General features: G+C 35.3%; 1 long non-coding RNA gene across 4 annotated transcripts in view; it reads right to left on the bottom strand.

Moving 5' to 3' along the window:
• The window catches only part of LOC146995522 (uncharacterized), a 465,923-nt gene that overhangs the window by 414,638 nt on the left and 27,370 nt on the right, over positions 1-23,915 (bottom strand). The window contains exon 2 of one of the 4 annotated variants that reach the window (XR_015043125.1): positions 7,878-7,996. The exons of the other annotated variants lie outside the window; for them this stretch is intronic. This is a non-coding gene — a long non-coding RNA (uncharacterized LOC146995522). The remainder of the gene's footprint in view (positions 1-7,877; positions 7,997-23,915) is intronic. 4 annotated transcript variants of the gene reach the window in all.

Raw genomic sequence — 23,915 nt, 5'->3', positions numbered from 1 at the left:
GATGTTTCGTTTCCATTTATGCCTTTAATGTATTCCTTTATTTTTTCATGCATGCAAATTAATCATAATGATGCATTTCTCTATGAACTGCTGAAATAAATGCGTTTTATTTACAGTTGTTTTCAATAAAATCATTAGAATTGGTCACACTTTCATTACCATCACCATTTTCAACAAAACACTTATAGCACATTGTTCTAATTCGAAACCCATGCTTTGGTATTCGATAATTAGAATACAACGAGTCATGTGAAAGAGAGTACTCTCCACGTTCCAATTTTAATTCGATTTGAACTAAAATTCTAACGGCTACTCGACATTAATCAAATAAAGTTATTCGTGATAAAATGAGCTGACATTTACAATTCACTAATGAAATTAGGTTTTCGGTAAAATTGTTACGCTAATCGTGCTTGAAATTTAAAGAACTGAAATGGTGCTCATCGTAATAAAAAAAGCATTTAACTTTTCTGCTGTTTTGTAATAAAGGTAATACAATAAAGAAAACGTGTACAAAATGCCCACTAAAGCGAATAGTATTGAATTTTGGGTTTTCTAGGAAATTACATAATAGGATATTTTAATTATGCTGAGTAAAATTTATCGCTGTGTGCCATGGAATGTCTGAGCTGTTTTGCAAATTTATTATACGTAATTAATTATATTATGTTCATGTAATGAAGCAATAAACTTAGAGATATTGATGTTCTAGAAAACTTAATTGCACAAATACCTAGAAATATTGATGGAAGAACGTAGGAACATAGATCCATAATGAATTGCAAACTAACAGCCGAGGCAGACTAAATCTTCATTTATATTTCCTTAAACATGTTGCGACCATAAATAACTTGGTACACTACTTGTGAATATTTCAAAATGTTTATATTTTTTATAACTTTGCAATAAGAAGAGATCAGCAAGCAGCGGTGCAGCTAGACCGCAGTCTAGAAAGCAAGTGCGTTGTGTTGAAGATAAAATCTAAATTCAGACTTAGTTTTGTTTCTCAGTGCATTTTGATTGGGTAATTAATACTGCTATAAAATTTTTATTGGCTGTTTCAGTTCCATTTAAATCATGAGTATTATGTAGGAGCCATATGCCATGGATTAATCTAGAAATGACGCAATGCAGAAAGAGCTTACTATTTTTAGAATAACGAGAGAAAATACCTAATTAAGCATTAAGGAGCTATTGCTGATTTAAATTGTAATTCATTTTTACGTACATTTTATGATACATATATATTAACTATTATGTAATTAACATGAATAAATTATTAGCATTCTTTCTAGAACGTACTTGTGATGAAACATTTCAGTTTTAAAATATAAGATTGCAGAAAATATTATGTATTTGATTTCGATTTAATTTAAATCGTACTGTATAATTATGCATGGGCGGAAGGAAAACATATTCAAATCAAGCATAAGCATACATTAAGTCACATAAGCAGAGAAAATTATCATAGTATAAAAGGACTTTCGAGGGAAAAACTTAAAAAAATAGCACATTATGTTATTTCACTTGTTTTCTCAGATTCTTTTAATGCATCGATAATGGCACGAATGGCATTTAGTTACAAAAGCACATTTATCAACTCGTTTTGCTGGTTTCTGTTACTTTTCTTAGATTTTCCAACATAGGTGTACCTCGCATGGAGGATACCTAGTATAATTAACGCTTCGATAACAAAACCAGCTTTCCTGGTCTACAGGAAATCATTACCTGTTATTCCTTCCTATTTTTTGCAGTCTTATATTTTAAAACTGAACTGTTTCACCACAAGCAGTATCTAGAAAGCTTTCGTTTCGAACTGCAAGAATTTTGTTGTATTTAAGTGGAGCTAAATTTATTTCACTTCTTGTTCTAAATGTGAATAAATAGAAAACGAGGTCTAAGTATATGTATAAAGAGAACTAGCAAAAGAATAGTTTTATAAACACATTTATTAATATTGCATCACTAAATAAGAACTACAAGTTAGCAAGATGAGGGTGTAACGTTGCGCGCTTCCAACTTGTACGCAACAAGAGTGGTGACTGCTGAGAACTGGAAATTAGACAGAGTCTTGAGAAGGGTTTAAATCCCTTTTTATTCAACTTTAGAAATTACAAATGCGTGCTCTTGACGCTCATAAACTACACCGACCCGGCGGTAAAATAAAAATAAGAAACTGAAAAGAGATAATAACAAGTGACTAACTACGAGGCTCTCTAAACGTAACTAACCTCACCGCGTTCTAAGATACCGCTGATAATTCAGCAAGCTCTGAATATTACGTTGAAAGATTAACAATCTGCCGAGGCAAACACACAGGCCGAAACGCGTGGTTCTTCAATTTCTAACTAGCCACCTCCACGCTCGCGAAGCAAGAAAGCACACTTTCGAACTCGTTTCCCTTCTATTTAATTTAGATTACTTCCGCTGATAATTTGAATCCTTGCGCGTTCTACTAAAATTTACATGCTCTGGCATTGGCAATTCCAGGGGAAAGTAAGGCTTGACAGGAAAGATAGTTTAAACTTAAAATAAATGTTAGTTAAAATAAATATAAACCCTACAAGGGATTAAAGATGGCGTTTCTTTTAGCGAATTTTCAATAATAAAATGTACAGTTCACAACATAGTATTAGCTTCCTAATACATAGACACGGACAGACTGGCGGATATGTTCAATAGTAGTGCCATGGATTCTTTAAAAAACATGCTGAAGAGGCAAAAGCTGTTTTATGCAATTTTTAGAAACCTAGGCTCCTCAAAATGGGAATTCAAATGGGAAAGATGGTATTGAGCAGCTAAATCTTCCTCCAATGGAAGACTCGGGTTAAACTGAACTACAAATCTGCAAAACTCTTTACACTCAATGAAAGTTTAAACTATTCCCTGAACTCTCAATATCATCCATGAACAAGTTTTCGCAATTTTGGTCAGGGCTTCAGAGAGGATTACGATCATTCTGACAATAATCTAGGGCAAATGGGGAATGTTCACCATCATTGAGGACCATCATTGAGGAATGTATTACGTTCGTTAGGTGAGGCACCACTGCATTTACTATTTTGCTCTTCAATGTCGAGTAAATATCAGAATTCCTAATTGTGCCTAACGTATTTTATTACCCTTAAAGTAGCTAGATTATTTTTTACATTTAAATAAATGTAATACTACTTTCCACCAGGAGTTACTCAAAAATGCATTTTAAAGTAATCTTGTTTCAAAGTCTAGACCAGAATATTATCTTTATCCCGCAACTACATATCGTTAAATTCTATAAAAAAGCGTCTTTTTCCTTAAAATGCAAGAAACTCCGTTTCCGTCTTTGAAGAACTGCGAAGAGTGTCAACACTAAGCCATGCTACTCTTAAATGTAAAAGGAAAGAAACTGCAGTGCCTCTGTAGGAAACTCATAATGAAATAGAATGCGGCTCCAGTTAAATAATGCCATTTAGTTTAACGCTATTGATGACATTGTGATACTGCACATCATCGATATCGCACTCATAAGGCTGCTCTCCATTTTAGAGTCCTTTTCTCCAGAAGAATGTGACGAGAAATGCTTCCTGTAGATTAATATCTTGTCTGTCGAAACCATTGCGGCAAATACATAAAAATGTTGCAGAGAAAACAACGCAAGGCGAAAATGTCGTCGTACAGAATATCGTGGAAGAAAAGAAAGTAAAGAGGAAACATCTCAGTTCTAAACCATCGTGGTGCAAGACATCGTTGTCGAAAGTAAAGCGGTCAAAACCTGCACTGTTTAACTCTTTCGCATCGAAGTCGCCTCAAACGCCCGAGCATTCAGACATCGGCTGGACGCCTGAAACGTCTGAATAATTTCCTACCCAGTGCTTTCCCCCATCACGTTATTGCATTACTCATTGCTTTCAGGTGTTGTTAAATCACATGTCAATCATTTTTTTGAAGCTACTAAAAGTAGCTTCCTTGTTTCCTTTGTTCCTTCCTTTCCTTTGTTTACTGTCAGTGTTTAGCTTTTGATGCCCGAGGGGGAACTTCACACAGTGTCAAAGCGTGGAAGAAAGAAGTTCTCGCTTTACTTAAGTAAGGCTATTGTTAGCTCTGTAGTATTCAACTTGTCATGGGGGAAGGAAAAGCATTCCAGGAGAAATTCTTAGATACGGGTGTTTTCGATGTTTGGGGAACTGAGATTTTGCCCTCTCTCGATGCGAAAGAGTTAAAAGCATTGCTATTGAAAATATTGTGGTAAGATATAAAGCACCTACAAATCATCGCATGGTGATAACATCGCAGACCTTCCTTTTCAGGCTTTAAAAATTCCCATATTTGCATAATAATGTGTGAGCGCAAGAAGGAATGAGAAATAATTTTACTTTTAAATTTCATATTTTTAATTAACTAATACATTTTGTGGAAAATATTAAAATGAAATTTGAGCATTGAAAAACTGAAAATCAGTAGAATATAATGCTAGGTATAGCAGTTAGTACAATTTTAAACTTTTATAGCTAACTAACAAAATTCGTGAATTAATTAATTTCGTTTATAAAGTTTTATTCGTTAATTTTTCATGAAAAATATAGCCTAGAAAAAGATCAGAAAAAGGTAGATAAGTAATTGCAGGTGGTTAGCCCTACAAAATTGCTTAATTAATTATAAAAGAATAAAATTCTGTTAAATTCTATGATTACCATTACTTTTCTACCCATTTTTAGTTTTTAAAAGTTTAAGTTTTCTTCTTACTTTTGCAGCGAAACTTTATTAGTTAATTAAAAAATATAAAGGTAAAAATATGGCTCATGCATTTTAGTGATTACAAATCATTACGAGAAGGTCCACCAGAGGTCGAGCGGTAAAAGCCGCTGAACAGTGGTATTTCGGTCCGGGGTTCGAGTCCCGGCGAAGGGCTAGCTGCATGTGCGTTTTCGTTGTTTTCCCCGTGAATACGAGCCAATTTCCCCTTAAAAGACCTCCTCGGGGCATCCCTCCCTTTTCGTGTAGTGCCTACGGGCAGAGCACGTAATGAGCCAAATCATTACGAGAATATGTATTTACACTTTTTATACCTGAAAAACGCATTTCTGGAACGTCATCTCCATGCAGTAATTTGTAGTTGCTTTATTTGTACCATGATGTTTTTGATGACGATGCTAAAGTAAGGAGTTTTTTTAACCGCTTTATTTCGACTACAATGTTTTGTACTAGCATGTTCTAGAACTGAGTTGTTTTCTCCTTGCTTTGTTTCCTCCCTCGATGTTTTGTACTACGATGTTTTTGAAGATAAAGATAACGAATTGTGCTTTCCTTTTCGTGCATTCGTCCATCACTGCTGTTAAGTCTATTATTGTTATGAGGGATGTATCCATTAATAAATGTGGATTTACACATAAATCACATTTATTCAACAGAAACTAAAATAATATAAAGCGACAGATACATTAATGTTACATGCAAGCTTACGAAAGCTTAATAAGAATGAAGAATAAAAGCTCATGGGATATAATAACTGCGTGTGATTGACGTGTTAGGCAAACACGCGCCTTGGCATTTCTAGGTTTACCAGAAGCGAGTTAGGAAAAACATTTTCTTCTTCTCAAATGCCTGATTAAATTTAAATACAACAGTTTTCGCCTTGTGATGATTTCTCCATGACGTTTTCGTCCGCGTTCTTTTCGCTTGTAACCAATTAATATTAATGTCAAACAAATTAATATGTTGAAGAAATAGTAAGAATTAGAAAGAAACACTTTTCGAAAAAATTCTTTAAGCATAAAATATAGACACTCCTAGTACTCTTAACAATTACGAACACCAAAATGATGTTATCATGCTAGTGAACATTAAGGACTGCAAAAGCTACTGACTACTTTCAAAAGGCTAAACGTGCAGGAAAAAAAATGTACTGAAGAATAAAACATGGTAAATGAGCTATGTTATATAGAAGTTATACGCGTGTTTTCCAATGATGATGTTGTACATCACTATTACAAACCATCGAAAATACATTGGAAGAGATTACTAAAATGAAATCTTTGAGGTGACACTAACTATTCATTCTTTGATGATCACTCGCAATTACGTGACTGTTTATTGAATTCAAGAGCGCGTTTTGTAGGACATTTCTAACGTGGAATTCGAGAGGCACATGATAATATTATTAACGTCACTGACAGGTAGCTGTCCTACACGTGGCTTAGTAGCTGTCATCATTAAATATTTACTATCTCTTAACCGCTTCTCGAACCCTAGGAGGCAGTTCAGCGTTGTACAATAAACGGCTACTAGTTTGTCAATAAGAGAAGGAGTAGCGCAGTTAATCACAATAAAGTTAACATCAACTGAATACATATATCTACACATGTACTTGAGAATATATTCGTGCATAAAAATATAATCGACAGATAAAATTGAAATAAATGAAAATGCTCAAGTACATACGATAATTAACTACAGTCATAGGAATGATAAGAAAAATATAAAATTGAAATTCTACATATATGGGTAATACTATTGCGTTTTTCTTTCTGTCACCAACTGTTACGTTTTTTTCTTCACGTTCGTAGATTTGGAGTGAATAAAGACGACACTTGATGAAGTAACGACACACTCTTTATTTAGACACTATTAATCAGGACAGCTCCAAAATCACGTTTAACGGTCGTCGAAGAACTACTGTAAACTCGCTAGAACAATCAGCGACACAGCCTGCACATTATCAGGGTATAACGGTGGAGACAGATTCACTGTAAAGCACCAGAGTACAGATCCCGATTCTGCTCGGTCGTTCTCGGAACTCCACGTAGTCTGTAGACTCTCCACGCTACAATTCGCGGTACACTCGACGACACACAAAGCACAGCTCCCGACTCTTCTGTTCAGTCGTTCCTGGAGCTCAACACACTCTCTTGACGATACACTAACCGCGATACACTAAAGACTCTTCAATGCTCTCGACGACCCACTCGACACTCGCTGCCCGGTTGTCAACTCCATCGACTCCACACAGACTGACTAACTCGTGGCACTAACTAACTCGCACTCTAGAAGACACTCACAATGACTGACTATCAGTTCGCCAGACGAGAAGTCGCGCACTATCACCGACTGCGTACCAGCAGGGTTTATATAGCTTTCAGCTTGTGTTCGAGAACATTCTGGCCTAAACCGGTAAGAATTCGTTCCAGAAAGTTCTCCATCCGTCCATGGCATATCGCCAATTTTGTCGCCAAATGGGCAATTTCTTGCCGAATGTGGCACCCCTAAAACTGCTTTGCGGGGAAGCCATCTTACCGCGCCTGTACATTTCGTAACAATACATTTTTGACAGGATTTTATTGTATTAATGTATTTTGAAAATTACAGATTGATGCTTGTTACTTCAAAAGAATAACGTATAACTGGCAGCCTGCGAGACGCATGCGACCTTTACAATTTTATGTGACCCTAGGATTCATTTCTTGAAAAATTAATTGAAATTATCATGAGAAGAATATGTTTAAAATTTTAATGGTTTGGAATCCAGTGTTTATTTTCATTGTCATATATCAGAATTTCTTAAACTTTTTGGTGGGGGGGGCATAATATTTACGAAAATTTTGTGATATCCCATAAGCATTGCTCAAATCCGAAACACAATGAGTGAAACTGTCAGTTTCTTCACTTTTACTGAAATATATTGTTGCGTGCGTTCGGGTTCGTAATAGATTGAATGCACAAGTCCGATAAAAGGTTAATAAAACTTATTCTTATCACAAGAATTATAAAAAAACGCTGGAATTTTCCTCAGAGATTTTTGTACAATATCACAGTATCACGCAATATAATCAGTAGCTATACTTTAAACTACACAAAACGTTAAAATACAACGCAATGCAAAATGAAAGCTAATCCGATCTTACCGATAATGACAGCAGCTAAGCAAACAACGACAACTGAGGTGAGGTGCTTCTGTCCGGCTTTTAAAAGTTTTCAGTCGGTCTCAAGACAGGCTAGTTATTTTCATTGGTTCTCGAGATTTCTGCAAGCCAAAAGACTAGAAGTTAGACTAGACGTTACAGCTAACATAGTATTCAATAACATTTATTCAAATTAAATACAAATAAAAGAAATGTTAATTTATTTAATGTCAAATGCACGTGCTCTTATATTTTTAATTTTCCGGCATAGCTTTCTCTGAATACTCGTCTCGCGCTGCATCGCACGGGGAAATTAAACAACTTTAATTATAATTATAATAAAAATAACTAACTAGATACAAATTTTGTAACACTGCCCCTTCCCAAGGACTGCCCGTCCCGGGCAGTACAATCCCTGGACAGGAAGCCATTCATACACCTGAAGCATCAATGCAATAATAAACATTACAATACAGTAAGAAACATAACAATAATGGCAATAAATAACTTCAAATAAATCAAATACAAATCAATAAATGAGTGCATAAATTTACAAATTTAGAAACAAAAAAGGGCCATGGTTTTATTTTATTTACATTATGTACACTACGTACTATATACACACGTACGTACAATATATACACACGTACGTACATTATATACACACGTACGTACATTATATACACACGTACGTATATTATATTCACACGTACGTACATTATATACACATGTACGTACAGCACTGCGGTAAGCCAGTAAAAACAGTAGCAACTTCTTGTCACAGTCCTATTTGTTTCTGGAAATCACTAATAAGAGATAATTAAGGATGGTTCGATTAAACTTCTCTACCATGCCGTCTGAATGGGGATGTAAAGGCGTCGTTTGGGTATTATAATGCCGAATAACTTGCAAAGTTCTTTGGTTACAGCCAAGTTAAATTCCTTCCCTGATTGGAATGTAACTGAAGAGGCACTCCGAAGCTGGAAATCCAGTGCTGTATCATTACCTTAGCTACTGTGACAGCTTCTTGATCAGGAATAGGACACGCTTCAGGCCACTTGGTGAAGTAATCTGTGACAGAATCTATGTATATGTTGCCATCAGCTGTTCGTGGTAGAGACCCCAAGATGTCAAAGGCGATACGTTCAAAAGATATACTCCTACATTGTAACGTTGCAGCTTGCCTCGTCTGTGTTTCTTCGGTTCTTTCCGACCTGCACAGGAACCTCAAAATCGGCACCACCTTTGCACGTCATCCTTTGCATTATTCCAGTAGAAGTGCTCACGAACTCTCTGCAAGGTCTTTATTATTCCGAAGTGGCTTCCTGTAAGGCTGCTATGTAGTTCTTTAAGAACGTGCGGGATCTTGGAAGTATCAGCTGCCATCGGGAAGAACTTCCAACATCCGAATTCAAATTTTCGGTATAGGACGATTCCGCAACAATGATATTACAGTTTTAGGTCATCAATGTAAATTTTTGAAGTAAATTAAACGTTTCTATTATAAAAAAATGCGTCGAAACGTTTTCGTTTTTTCGTTGTGTGTATTGTATTATCTTAATCTATTTTCAGATACATTTTGCAAAAAGTATTCTTATTATAATAATTTTATAATGTAAAATTGTTATGAGACTTTAAATATATATCAAAACTGCTAAATGTTTTGGCTGTTTTGGCGACCACCTACTGCAGGTCCTTTCGACTGCCATACATTAACAAGAGTATTTATTCTGAAAATCTACGAAATTCAGCTAATTAATTTGTACTGTGATGTAAGTCTCGTTCAAAGACTTGAAGTTACAAATCTGATTAACTTTCGTTAGTACTTGCCAAAAGATAAATATCCTCAATTATGAAATTTTGCAGTAATAATAATCTCCTTGTTTAGGCGTATATGTACGTGGGAACAGTTTAATAGTTTTCTTAACTGGATATTGATGATTGTACCAAATGAAACATACTGCCGATGAATATACAATTAACGATGAAGGTACTTAATAGTAAATTTGCTCTAAAATATCAAAATTCATGAAAATCGAGGTGTTGTGACTGATAGGTATTCTAAGAAACAAAAAAGTTTAAAATGACATTTTCTGTAAGCATCTTACAAAAATATAATAAAGAAAAGAAATAATAAAGAAAAGAATAATTTTACCTTAGAGTATAGAGTAACGTATGATACTCCCAAATGGGAAGCGATATAACATATAATCAAACAAGTAAGAAACAAATGAAAATACTCAACATTTTTTTTTTTTTTTTTGATAGTATGGAGAATCTAATGCAATGTACACCTTGCAGCAAAAAAAAAAAAAAAGGAAGATATAGTTCGTTCAATCCAAATAAAGTTTACAGGTATTTTGTGATTTTTTAATGTGTAATTTTATTGTTTTTTAATAAAATCTCCTAAAAACTTTTCGGATTATAGCCTATAAAATGTTTGCCATCATCTTAAAGAAGCTGTATTTGTAAGCATGCCTGTAAAAGGTTAGATCTTTTAATTCGAAATTTCCTAAGATATACGTGACTTTACATATTGTCGCGTTTTGAAATTTCGCATATTTTTTATAAGCCATAATAACGCTAAATGTGTGCTTTACGTACTTTGTCAAAATTACTTGAAAGAATGAACGATGCACCTTTTCTTCCGCTCATGCAGAATGAAAAGAAGGAAAGGAAAATAGGTTACCATAAATTAAGAATTTTGCTGAATGGATTATTCATGGCGCAAACTGCAAAAAGTGCGCCAAAATAAATATTTTAATTTTTCCGAAGTTTCTCACCAGAATTCACAAATTTTAATATCTAAGCATTATTTGAGCTGTAGAAACGAAATATGGAAAAAAATCGCTATGCCTTTTAAGAAAAACTCCGACTTTGTGTCAAAATACCCAATGATAGAACTATGCTATATAGAAATCTAATATATATCTCAAGTCCCGCTTTCAAGACAAAAAGTGCAAATTCAATTTCAATCGGTCCAATAAAATGGGAGTCGGAGAACTGTCCTTCCTCTTTGTTTCTGTGCAGCGTGTGGATGTGTGGTTAATTGATTAATCTTTTGAGGCCGGGGCTTTGGTAGCAGTAAATGCTACGAAAAGACGGGAAATCTTGAACCGAATGCTTTCCCCCCGTTAAGAAATGACCTCCTATTTGCAACAAAGATTCTTGTGTAGTTTCAAGGATTCTCAAAGGGGTGCATCTATGTCGCAAAAGGGAAATCTTTGAAAGAGATAAGTGGTTGAAAACCCAGGGACGTTAAATTTGACATTTCACCCCACTTTTCAGCCTGTAAAATGGGGGAAAAGATATGGCCAATAAAGTGGACAACCCCGTCCATTCAAACAGGAAATACAACTGCCAATATATTGACCATCCGTCTACAAAAGGTTAAGGTAAAGTAATAAGAGAGCTGTTTGTCTATGGTAGAAATGCCTTCATAGAGGACTTTTTAAAGGAAACTGCTTCGTACCTAAATTACACAAGATGGAAACCACAAAAAACAACTATGTAGTCAGCCCGTTTTGAAAGGAAACTCTTTCGTATCCAAGTTACACAAGGTGAAAACATTAACAACCCACTATGCGTCCAGCCCGTTAGGCCGGGACTTGATCCCAGGTCGAACTGCAAGTGTTCAGCGAACTTACTGCTTGGCATTAGTGGGTCTGTACATGCATAACGAAATATGCTATTTAAAATGTCTTGAGCTCAATTATTTATATTATGTTTACATTATTTAATTAGATATTAATTATTCACGCCGAATACACATATAAAATTGGCAAAATTTGTTCATTCAAACGAACATATGGAACATGCCTTTATTATCGCTGAATTAAATTAAAACATTCATTTTTAATATGTTCAGAAAACTGAGAAAATTTAATTAAGCTGACAGCTTTATAAAACAGGGGTTTTATTTATTTATTTTACTTTTTTAAAAATAAGCTTTTATTTAAAGTAAGAAAAATGAGTTACAATACATATTACGGTTTATGTATTTCGTGATGTAGGTATTAATTTTAACAGAGACCTAATCCAGAATATTCTTTGTTATTCGGTATTCTAAAGTATTTTCTTTAACCAAGCGTCGTAAAAATGTCAGCAATAATTCTTAAAGGAAATGGAAATTTATGATTTTTATGCAGCGATAATTTTTACAACCGTTGGCAGAAAACTTTAACATACTTAAATGCTTCAAAACAACATTAAAAAGATAATTTAATGGTGTTATTAAAAATTATGATAATGTACTCTTTTCAAAATTATTGTTGATCATATATCACAAGTGATCATAAACTTACTTCCTTTTGAATGCACCTGTGAAACCACAACGATATATTAAGCAAACAGATAACTAGGGCACCAATCCATCATTTTAGATTTGTTTACACTAAAAACATTACAAGCCAAAAACCTCATCATCTGCATAATTACATCTGTTACGAATATGTACATTTACTTACATAACGTAAATATGCAACAGCAGCATTATATATGATAAACTATAATACAACAGAATTAATTTTCATAAATGATAGTACTTCCAACATATATATATATATATATATATTAGGCTTATAAATTTACAATTATATTATGTTCTTTTCCTAGAACGAATCTCACGAGTTCTGTGAGTCCTATAGCACAAGAATAATTATTGCCTGATTAAGTAAAAATATATAGAAGCTAAGGAAGCAGTTATAAAATTCCTTTTTTAGTAAATATTGAGGTTGAGTTGTGTAACACAGCTTTTTTAATGAAATGATAACAGGTCCGTTGAATGTATTTGCTAACGGTATATCTGATAAATTTTCATATAAAGGTGTACGGTCTATGTTTATTAACTCATTATCCTACTATTATTTTCTTTACTGACAGTTCTACTTTCATCAGCTCCCAACAAGAAGCAAATTAATTAATTAATGTACATTAGAACACATTTCTTAAGTTGGGAGAGTGCTTTTGACAGCGATCGCTGAAATCCATGCTATTTTCACTCAGCTTTTGGTTTCCTCTATTTTCCTAGCTTCAGCCTTTGTCATCCATGTTTTGCTCACAGAATTAGATGGCCAGAGACAAAGCTTATAATAGGAGTTGTACATTTTCTTACTTTTAGTTTATAAGGTATTTCTCCTACCTTCTTAGCGTGCCTTCGTGGTGTAGTGGTTCTTCACGCTGTGCCGGTATTCCAGCGGTCCGCGGTTCGATTCCCGGCGAAGGCGTTGTTAATTTTTGATCTCTCTGGCTTTTCCAATTAACGTAATGTCTCTAGATTGGCGCCCGAGCTAAAAGGGTGTTGAATAAGGATTCTTCACATCCAGGATTTGGCGGTTCGGTCCCCTAAAAACCCCAGTCGCCCTTTAAAAGGGGGAGTATATAAGGTATTTCTCCCGCCTTCCTAGCGTGCCTTCGTCGTGTAGTGGTTCTGTACACTGGGCCGGTATTCCAGAGGTCCGTTTTTCGATTTCCGGCGAAGGTGGTTGCTCCTTTTTCATCTTTCCTGCTTCAAAAAACATACCTAATGTCTCTACAAATTACTTAAATTTGATGTTAACTTATATTCCCCAAGCAACAATTACCTAAGTGCCACCAAGAAGGTACAGTGGTTAGGGGGTTAGGGGAGCCTACTGAGGTACGGGTCTGTGACACTTAGCCGACAAGACACTTTGCCGACGCAGACGCTTAGCCGACAGATTATTTAGCCGACACGGACACTTAGCCGACAAGGACACTTAGCCGACAGGACATTTAGCCGACAGAATATTTAGCCGACAAGGACACTTAGCCAACAGGACTTTTAGCCGACACAGAGAGTTAGCCGTCAGGACATTTAGCTACGGGACATTTAACTGTCAAGACATTAAGCCGATAGTGGCGTATAGCTGACACGAACCCAGTAATTATTTAAACTTACTATCAATTACAAAATTTCTCTACTTCTCCATAAGTTCAATATTTAAGTAACATTTTTCACCCACCTGTAAAATTAATTTTTCGATTCTTAAAGGTCTCATATGTGCTAGTAATTCTTACGTAATTTTGCATAGTTTGATATATATCATGCTGTTTGATGTATACTGGCCAATTTAAAAAAGCGTTGAAATTTCTCGTCGGAGAAGATGAATTAATTTTCGAAAGGAGAAAAAGAATCAGTTTAGTTAAGTATGAGTAAGCTAAACACGACGCAAGCTTTTGTAGCTAAATGCTGGTAGTTCGTTTCGGGGTTTGAATCCCGGGGAAAAGGCTGACTGCATGGGCGTTTTAATGGTTTTCCCCCTGTGTACCGTGCATGCGAGCCAATTTTCCTTAGAAAGTCCTCCACGAAGGTATTCTTTGCCTTGGACAGATAGCCCTCCTGCTCTGCCGTATTTACATAAACCAAACGAAACCAAAACTGCTTCTGTTAGGAGGCCGTAGGCCACGAGGTACAAATTCCTGGGTCGGAGCCCTATCCTTAATTAATAAATACACGGTGCCTAATGTGCAAATAGCATTCTGATGGTGTAAATAGCATTTCAGAAAAAAAAAGCAGTTCCAGTGTGGCGAATCACTCTACTTCCTGTCAGGGAAAGGAAATTTCACTGGTGGGAGGAACGAAACGATTTTATACGGGAATGAATGTAGCATGATGTGTTGAGTATCAGTAAAGTAGTAATGAATGTGAAAGTATTAGAAATCCGAAAGCGTTGGGAAGAGCGAGACTCAGAGTCGGCTTAATGTCCTGTCGGCTAACTGTCCGTGTTTGCGAAATGTCCTTTCGTCTAAGTGTCCTTGTCTGCTAAATGTCCTGTCGGCTAAGCGTCCTTGTCGGCTAAATGTCCTGTTGCTGTCGACTAACACTTAGTACACCTAGTACTTTAGTTCAATCACTTTTAAAGCAAAAAATGCACAATTTACCAATATATAAGAATAAAAAAATGTAAGCTTAAGAAATCAGGCAACAGAATGGGAATATATATATGTGTTACCGTGAAAGACCGAAATTGGAGAATGTCGACTTTCACCGGAGAATGTTAACATTCACCAAATACGTCGGTGAAAGACCGAAAATTTCACTACATTCTTGTATATGCGGACCCTCACCGGTGTATGTCGACAATCACAGATATGTTCTGGTGAATGTCAAAAAGAGAGTGTCATAAAGTGCCATAATAGTTTAAGTTGTTGCAATAAATAAGATTTGAATCACATAATTTAGTAAGTTTTTTTATGACTGTTATTTTATTTTCTCATTTAGAACGTACTGTATAATTAAGTAAGTTTTAGACTTCTATTATTTTCCTTTCTCATTTTGAATGTATTGTGTGTTTTAGGTTCTCATGTTCTTAAGTTCTTATTTCAAGTCTCAAGTGCGTTTATTCGCGACTGAATTACGGAGAAGAAAATATAATATTGTTATATGTTCAACATTCACCATTAGTACATGGTGAATGTCGACATTGACCGGTGTAAGTCAGAAATAAGAGTATTTGGAAAATATTTCGGACATACACCAAGAGACTATGTGAATGTTGACATTCACCGGTGAAAGTCGACATTCTCCAGATTTCGGTGTTTCACCGTAACATATATATAAGACTGGGGCAACCGAAGGGAGCTAAATAGGGGGTGCACAACTACATTTTATAGCAGGCCCAAATGCAAAATTTCAACGTTCTACGGCTAATCGTGCTTTAGTCATACAAGATACCTGCGCACGCACACACGTACGTGCAGACATCAAGGAAAAAATCTCTTCTGAATCTCTTTTTGGCAAAACTAGTCCTTTATTCTGTCCGTATGCACAAATGTCCCACAAAAACATGGTTCAAATGATTTCGAAATCGGGTGAAATGGAAATTTTCGCTGAAATATGACACCCGGAAATTTTCGCGATTACACTACTTCCTTTACTTCGTACCGAGAAGTAAACACTCTCTAAGGAATTTAGAATTTAGCACTCTCTTGGAAAATTAGCTAAGTGTGCATCTTTTTCATTATGATATTTTTTTTTGTATGTTTCAATTTCCATAGCTCTGTGCCTATCCATTTCTGCGTTATACGGTGAAATTGAATATTCATAGGTTCTTCATTTTATGTTAATGAAGCTAATATTTTCCGTAGCACTGATAAAGCATTTGTTACTATTTTCCTCATTGCCAGTGCTCATGACTAAAATAAGATACTAGCATTTTATATGCTGACTAAAAGAAACAATAATCAGGGAACAGAATGAAGCTATCTTTTCTAATAGAAAATGCAAGTATAGTGAAGCACGGTTTCAGACATTTTTCTTTATGCATCATCATAAGGAATTCTTACTTGCATGGAGAAAATTGTATCTCCTTATGCGCTAACTAAACTGAAAAGGAGAAAACCGGCGGAAGATAGGAACTTTTGAATAGAAAAGTGGAACAAAGCGAAACATATGTTTAAAACGTTTTTCTCACCATACAGAAGCTTTTCCCGCTAATTCTTTCTTCTTTAGTACATGCAAGAAATCACTTAAATATCTTTAAACAACTGCTGAAATAACTTTCCTACGACTTCGGATAAATTAGGGAAGAAATAAAGTACAAAACAGTTTCTTAAATGTATACATTCACGAAGAACTAACATTTACATTAACTAATTACGTTAGTTGCTTCCTGAGAAAACGTTCGGGTAATTTTAAGAAAATAAAAATAAACATTCTTCTTTTAGGGCTCATGAAGAGGATGCTAGTATTTGCTTTTATAACAGTTCTTATGTATAACTATTTATGTTCTGTTAACTGTAACAGTTGTGTAAGCAACTGCTACAGTTAACAGTAGGCTTATCACTTGCACTACAGAGCACACACATTATAGCTATATAATTCTTTTCATTCTTCCCACTTAATGGCAACTAGTAAAGTCACAAGACCCAATCGGTAAAATTCAAATAATGGTTGATTATACTACACAGGGCTTATTATACAGAAAGGAATAATTAAAATAATTATTCAAAAAAAATCTGAAATGTTTCAGATTTTAAATTACGTCCAAAGGGGCGTTTTTTAACATTTTGTCTGTTACCTTTCTTTATTAAATATCATGTTCCTCGCACTTAAACCATAAGATCCAGTGCAACAGCAATATCGCAAAATAGTTTTAAAACGAGCATATCTTTAGAATTTCCGATACAGAGACTCACGCGCTGGAGATAAAAATGTTTTTTTCTGCACAACGTTGCCATTGCTCGCTTTGAAATCCTTGAGTTTGTTAATCAAAAATTCGTCAAAGTTTTAAAAAATAGGAAATCGATCATAAAACAAATTTCAAATTTCAAATTTGGTCTTCCACATGCTCATATTCGTTGGAGGATTATGTTATTCAAAATTCGATGACTCTATGTACCGTTGTTTTATGACAATGTGAGAAATATACATACATTTACGCAGATTTTCATTATTTCATTTCTTCAAATATAATGCAGGACTCTAACATTTTATGGCAACAGTTTGAAAAGTGAACCGACATTTATCCGTCCGACGCAAAATGCCAAAACGAAAGTAATAGTCCTTCGGGACTCAAGTCCCTTTGGACTAATAAAAACGTAGCAATTAAAATTTAATAAATTATTAAATTTATGATAAATAGTTAAATAAAAGAAATAAAATATCGGGCCTCATCTTATTTGGAACTCACAGCTGGACTTAAATTTCATTCAGAAAACTAAGAAAGAGCTTAGATGGTCTCCGACTGAATTAACCTTTTGAGGTCGGGGCTTTGGTAGCACTAAAAGCTACCAAAGGACGGGGAATCTTGAACCGAATGCTTTCCCCCCTTTAAGAAATCACCTCCTATTTGCAACAAAGATTCTTGTGTGTAGTTTAATGGATTCTCAGAGGGGTGCATCTATGTCGCAAAAGGAAGATCTTTGAAAGAGATAAGTGGTTAAAATCCCAGGGACGTCAAATTTGACATTTCACCCTACTTTTCTGCCTGGAAAATGGGGGGAAAAGGCATGACCACTAAAGCCCGTCTTTTCAAAGAGAGGACTCTATGGCCACAATAATGGCCATCCCGTCTTCAAAAGGTTAAAGCCCATGCATAAGTATAACATATATTATATAAGTATAACGTACTTATATGATATAAGTATTACATAAGTATAACGTACGTATATAATATTCATATAAGTATAACGTACATATATAATACTCATATTCATATAAGTATAACGTACGTATATAATACTCCTATTCATATAAGTATAACTCATATAAGTATAACGTACGTATATAATACTCATATTCATATAAGTATAACGTATGTATATAATACTCATATTCATATAAGTATAACGTACGTATATAATACTCATATTCATATAAGTATAATGTACTATTTTAAAAGATGAGAGAAATAAAACCATTTTTTTTTCGGGAACATCAATGGAAAAACGTAAAACGATCATAACGTCACTAATGAGAATAGAGATAATGTTAGAAACAATATGAGAGTAAGGAAAGAAATTCTAATGGAGAAATCTAGCTTCGAAAACAAAGAGAGGAGAACCCTAAGCTTTCTGATAGCGATGCCCTGCCTAAATACGTGATTATTCGCGTAATAGTCTCACTTGTTTTACAGATTTTCATGGCGAAATTCTAGGTGCGACTATTAAGTGGGAAAATCTACGACACAATATTGTACACTTTTTACGATATTTTCGCTTCAAAACGGGGATGCGATTGTTACTCGAGGGCGACTATTATGCAAGTAAATACGGTAATTCTAGCTGTCAAACAGAAGGCGACTGAACAAAAAACTTTCGCCTGAATCCGATCCAATAACAACATGAGAACATGATGTAAGGTCTGCACAAGTGATTTATGTTCCCCATATTCAGTTACAGTACTCAAGCTACAGGAGCTTTGCAGTGTGAGGTCACTAGCGCTGGACGTGAACGATCAAGATAATCGCTTCTAGTACTTTCGAAAAGAAAATATTTTTAGCAGAATTTTTAAATTCATAACGCTACCTGGAAAATAAGCCTTTGACATCCGGATGAGAAACATTCCTTCCTTAAAAATCGTAACACCTCCGTCCGTTTTATCCCTAGAGAAATACAGGTATGATTTCGAAAGTTATAATCGATTTTTAACGATTATTTACTCAAAAAATACAATTTGACCGCCGAAACTGTATTTTATTTACATAAAAAAGTGCTGCAACTGTTTTATTTAGGGTTCCCTGGCGCTCCAGCTAGAATCACGATTTACCTCAGAAATTGACAAGTATCAAAGCTGGGTGCCTTTGGAATCCGGAGCGATTTAATCGCCGAGCATACATCACATTTTAGTTCAAATTCCACGATAGATGATTTTGGTTTTTGGAAGCAAGGAACGGGAGAGATAAACTGTGATGTCTTCGTAATTCTCCCCTATTGCGTTCTGTACGGGTTCCTGGATTTGGAGTGATTAAAGGAAACACACTTGAAGAATGGAAACACAATTTTTTAGCCAGTGTTACTCAGAACAGCTACAAAAACATGTTTACAGTCGTCGAAAAACTACGACAAATACGCTGAAACAATCAGCAACACAACCTTCAGACTATCAGGTTAACCTTTTGAGGCCGGGGCTTTGGTAGCAGTAAAAGCTACCAAAGGACGGGGGATCTTGAATCGAATGCTTTCCTCCCCTCTTTAAGAAATAATCTTCTTTTTACAACAAGGATTCCTATGTGTAGTTTAATGGATTCTCGGAGGGGTGCATCTATGTGGCAAAAGGAAGACCTTTGAAAGAGATAAGTGGTTAAAACCCTAGGGACGTCAAATTTGACATTTCACCCCACTTTTCAGCCTGGACAATGGGGGAAAAAGACATGGCCACTAAAGTGGACAACCCCTCTCTTCAAAGAGAGGACTCTACTGCCACTATAATGGCCACTATAATGGCCATCCCGTCTTCAAAAGGTTAATAAAAGTGAAGACAGCTGCACGGCAAAGCACCAGAGTACAGCTCCTGACTCGGTTCAATCGTTCTCGGAACTCTACGTACTTACGAGACTCTCCATGCAACAATTCAAGATGCACTCGATGATACCCTCGATAGTCTCAACGTCGCACACTCTCGATGCACCAACTCGCGATACATTCGACGACTAACTCAACACTAGACTGACGATCAACTCGATAGACCACGAAACACTGCTGCTCCGCGTATACGCAGGATTTATATAGCTTTTTGGCTGCTTTCGAGAACATTCTGGGCTAAACCGGTAAGAATTCGTTCTAGAATGTTCTTCATCCGTCCACGGCATATCATCAATTTTGTCGCCAAATGGGAGATTTCGAACCAAATATGCAACCCTGCCTTCCCTTGCCATTTTCTGGCAACCCTAACGCCGCTTTGCGAGGAAGCTACATTACCGCAGCTGGGGGTTTCGTAACACCGTTCTCTCACTTCCAAAATGAAAGTCCTAATCGCTTAATCAGCAAGGAACGGGAGAGATAAACTGTGATGTCTTCGTAATTCTCCCCTGTTGCGTTCTGTACGGGTTCCTGGATTTGGAGTGATTAAAGGAAACACACTTGAAGAATGGAAACACAATATTTTAGCCAGTGTTACTCAGAACAGCAGACATGGAATGTGTTACTCAGAACAACCAGTGTTACTCAGAACAGCACCAGAAAATGCAGTAGCAGACATGGAGAAATATAATAGTTTCATACAACTGCCTAGACGTTCGTGTAAAATTTAAAAATTGTTTTTAGATCAATCTTAAGCCAAGATTGAAAACCACTTTTAGTTAATTAGCTATGATTTTAATTTACAGGTTTCTTTAAAAATGACAGAATAATTTTTTACGTTACTCATTATTTTTATTCTTATATTCATCACTTAGATGCATTTATCTAACGCATCACATGCCTACATTTATCAGAATTAATTTTGAGGGCGGAAATTACTTGACTGATCGATAAGAAGTTGTAATCCTACCAGTAATTTAAAAGTAAAGTCAGCACACAGAGTGACAGGAGGAAGTGAAGCTCTCTTCCATATATCTACTTAATTTGAGAATGTATGATTATCCTGTCATACAGGCGTCAGAAACTCACAATTGCGGAAGGAGCGGGAGATGTTTGATAATAATAAATGTAAAAATGCTCTCGGAACTGCGTTTGAAACATTGAGGAATTTGAGCAAGAAAATAATTTTTTTTAAAACTAGGAATCGATTTTGAGAAGACATTCCTTGTTCCTAGGCAATTTTCAGTAAATTATAATTATGCTATTTTCATTTAACATTTATTTTATGCATTATTTTTAATATACTACGCAAAGATCACAACTAAATGAGGCTTGAGATCTTTAAGGGAATGCCTAGAAAATATTTGTTGATTTTATAAAATTTATTTTAGCTAACTCCTTAATTTTATGTTAATTCTTTTGTTATTGTTTTATTTCTTTCGTAACCGTGCTCAAAGCGCAGACTGAATTTAAATAGTTACTTAAGTTTGTATTTAAAAAGAATGTCGTCGCGACCAGCCAGTAAAGCTGTTTTTCTTTGAACGCGATCAATAGCAAATCTGCTTAATTATCATTATTATTTACTTGTTACGCCCGAAAGCACTACATACACGGAAGGGATAGATGCCTTCGTGGAGAACTTTCTAAGGCAGTGGTGCGCAAATTTTTTTTCGTCTGCGACCCCTTTTGTAGAGAGAAAATTTTTGGCGACCCCTAGAGATAAATGTTCACAAATGCGATGTATATTTCGCGCATTTCTTTCGTTTCATCGAATAAAAACATCATCATATCTGACTCATATTAATTTTATTTATAATTTTAAGAAAATAATTTTTGTATAACACAAAAGTCAGGAAATTGCCCTTTAATGAGATGTATGTGGCTGCAAGTTTCTAATTATCTCATCGATGTTTGGATGTATGTTGCTAATTGCAATTCGCATATCATCTTCAGGGTTTAAACGCGAGCGGTATTTAGTTTTTATTGAAACTAGTTCGCTAAATCCAGTTTCACATAAATACGTTGATGCAAGTTGTATTAACACTCTGATGGCATTCTTGCATAAAACGGGATATTGTTTTTCCACGAATAGCCAAAATTTTCGGCAAGGCTGCGTCTTAAATTGATTTCGAAGAGTTTAATCACTAATTAGATCTATCAATTGCTCTTTCTCAATAATTTGAAGAGTTGAACTGCATATGTCAAAGGAAAATGGATCACGAATCCAACCAAAATCGTTTTCAGGAAAATCCTCGAATCTTCTCGAAAAATTTTCCTTTAACTTTTCAATGTGATTGGAAATGACGTTTTTAAATGTAAATATATCTATATTACTTCCCTTGATAAAATCGTTAAAGCAAGGGAACATGTCGGTGTTGTTTTTATTCAGTTCAGCTTGCCAGAGACTAAGCTTATTCTTAAAAGCTTGAATTTTACTGGCTGAAGTTATGATAGTTCAATTCTCACCCTGCAAGCTCAAATTTAAGTCGTTAAGTGTTTCGAAAATATCAACTAAATAGCTCAGCTTCCCTAGCCAAACTTCATTGATATAATAACTTGCTAATCTATGTTTCTTTTCGATTAAAAACATGTACACATCATTTCTCAAATCAAACATCCGCCGTAGTATTTTCCCACGTGAAAGCCATCTGACTTCGGTGTGTAACAGTAATCTCTCATACGTTGAGCCCATCTCATTGCAAAGTATTGAAACGAGACGGCTGTTATGGTTAAAGAGACGGCTGACCCCACATGTTAAAGAGACGGCTGTTGTAGAGACGGCGGTTGCGGCAACATATTACAAGACGCTGAACTAACAGCGTCTTGTAATATGTTGTGCAAATCTTCATCCATATCTTTTGCAACAAGAGCTTGCCGATGAATCATACAGTGTTTAAATACCATATGAGGCGCCACCTTCTGAATTAAGCCTCTGAGCCCTTTACTCGAACCAGTTAATGCTGCAGCACCATCAGTACAAACCGCAACACAGTTTGCCCAGGTAAGGGACTTTGTTTCAAAATATTCATTTATTACTTCGAATATTATTTCTCCAGTTGTTTTTTCTTCCAAACTTTTGCAACATAAAAACGTTTCTGTTATATCTTCATTAAAAATAAACCTAACGTAAATAATTAGTTGTGACATTTTAGTAATATCGGTAGTCTCGTCCAGTTGTAAAGCAAATACAGATGAATTTTGTATGCGTTTTATGACTTCTGACTCGATATTTCGTGACATTTCGGAAATCCGCCGAGACTCGGTATCTCTTGATAATGGTATTGTTTTTAGTTCATTTCCATATTTATCGCCATGCATAATTTATGCCATCTTACTTGCTGCAGGAAGGATAAGGGATTCTCCAATTGTATGGGGTTTCATTGTTTTTCCTATTAGATAAGAAACTTCTACAGAAGCTCGTAATGCTTTCTGAGGTACTGTTGTAAATTTCTTTAAATGTGCACTTTGAATTTTCAGATTTCAGCTCGTCTTTGAAAAAAATCGGCATGTTTATTTTGAAGTTCTTTATGTTTAGTTTCCGGGTGCCTTTTCAATTTAGCTCGTTTCATGCTCTCATTTGCTAATTTTTCGTTGCAAATGACACATATCGGGCGTTTTTCATCATCAACAAAACAAAATGTAAAACCATACTTAATAAATTCCTCATTGTATTTTCTTATTTTTTTAGATCGGGCATTTAGTTCAGTATTTTGCGACTCCTCATCAGTATTTGTTCGTTTGTTAGCTGAAGATGTACCTGGTGTACGTATTACCCATTTATCCATTATGAAGATAGGGGTTAAAATTATTTAAACTAAAACAAATAATATATAAAATTTTATCATTTTTTTTTCGAGAAATTCAATAAAATTAACAGAGATCATTCTCATACCTGATAACAAAGAGTAGCAAAGCCCGATAAAAATATAAAAATTCATAATTTCACAACGTCACATGATAAAACTCGAGGATAAACTAAAACAATTGCAGGCCAACTGCTACATGCTACAACTTCATGCGAACACTTCACGTCTTCACTCTGACTATCAGATACACCGCGTA

Source organism: Stegodyphus dumicola, chromosome 9 (assembly GCF_044657685.1).
Source record: "Stegodyphus dumicola isolate Sdum_Otavi_A_Nest chromosome 9, ASM4465768v1".
Classification (NCBI taxonomy): Eukaryota; Metazoa; Arthropoda; class Arachnida; order Araneae; family Eresidae; genus Stegodyphus; species Stegodyphus dumicola.
This window is presented reverse-complemented; position numbering and strand designations above follow the sequence as displayed.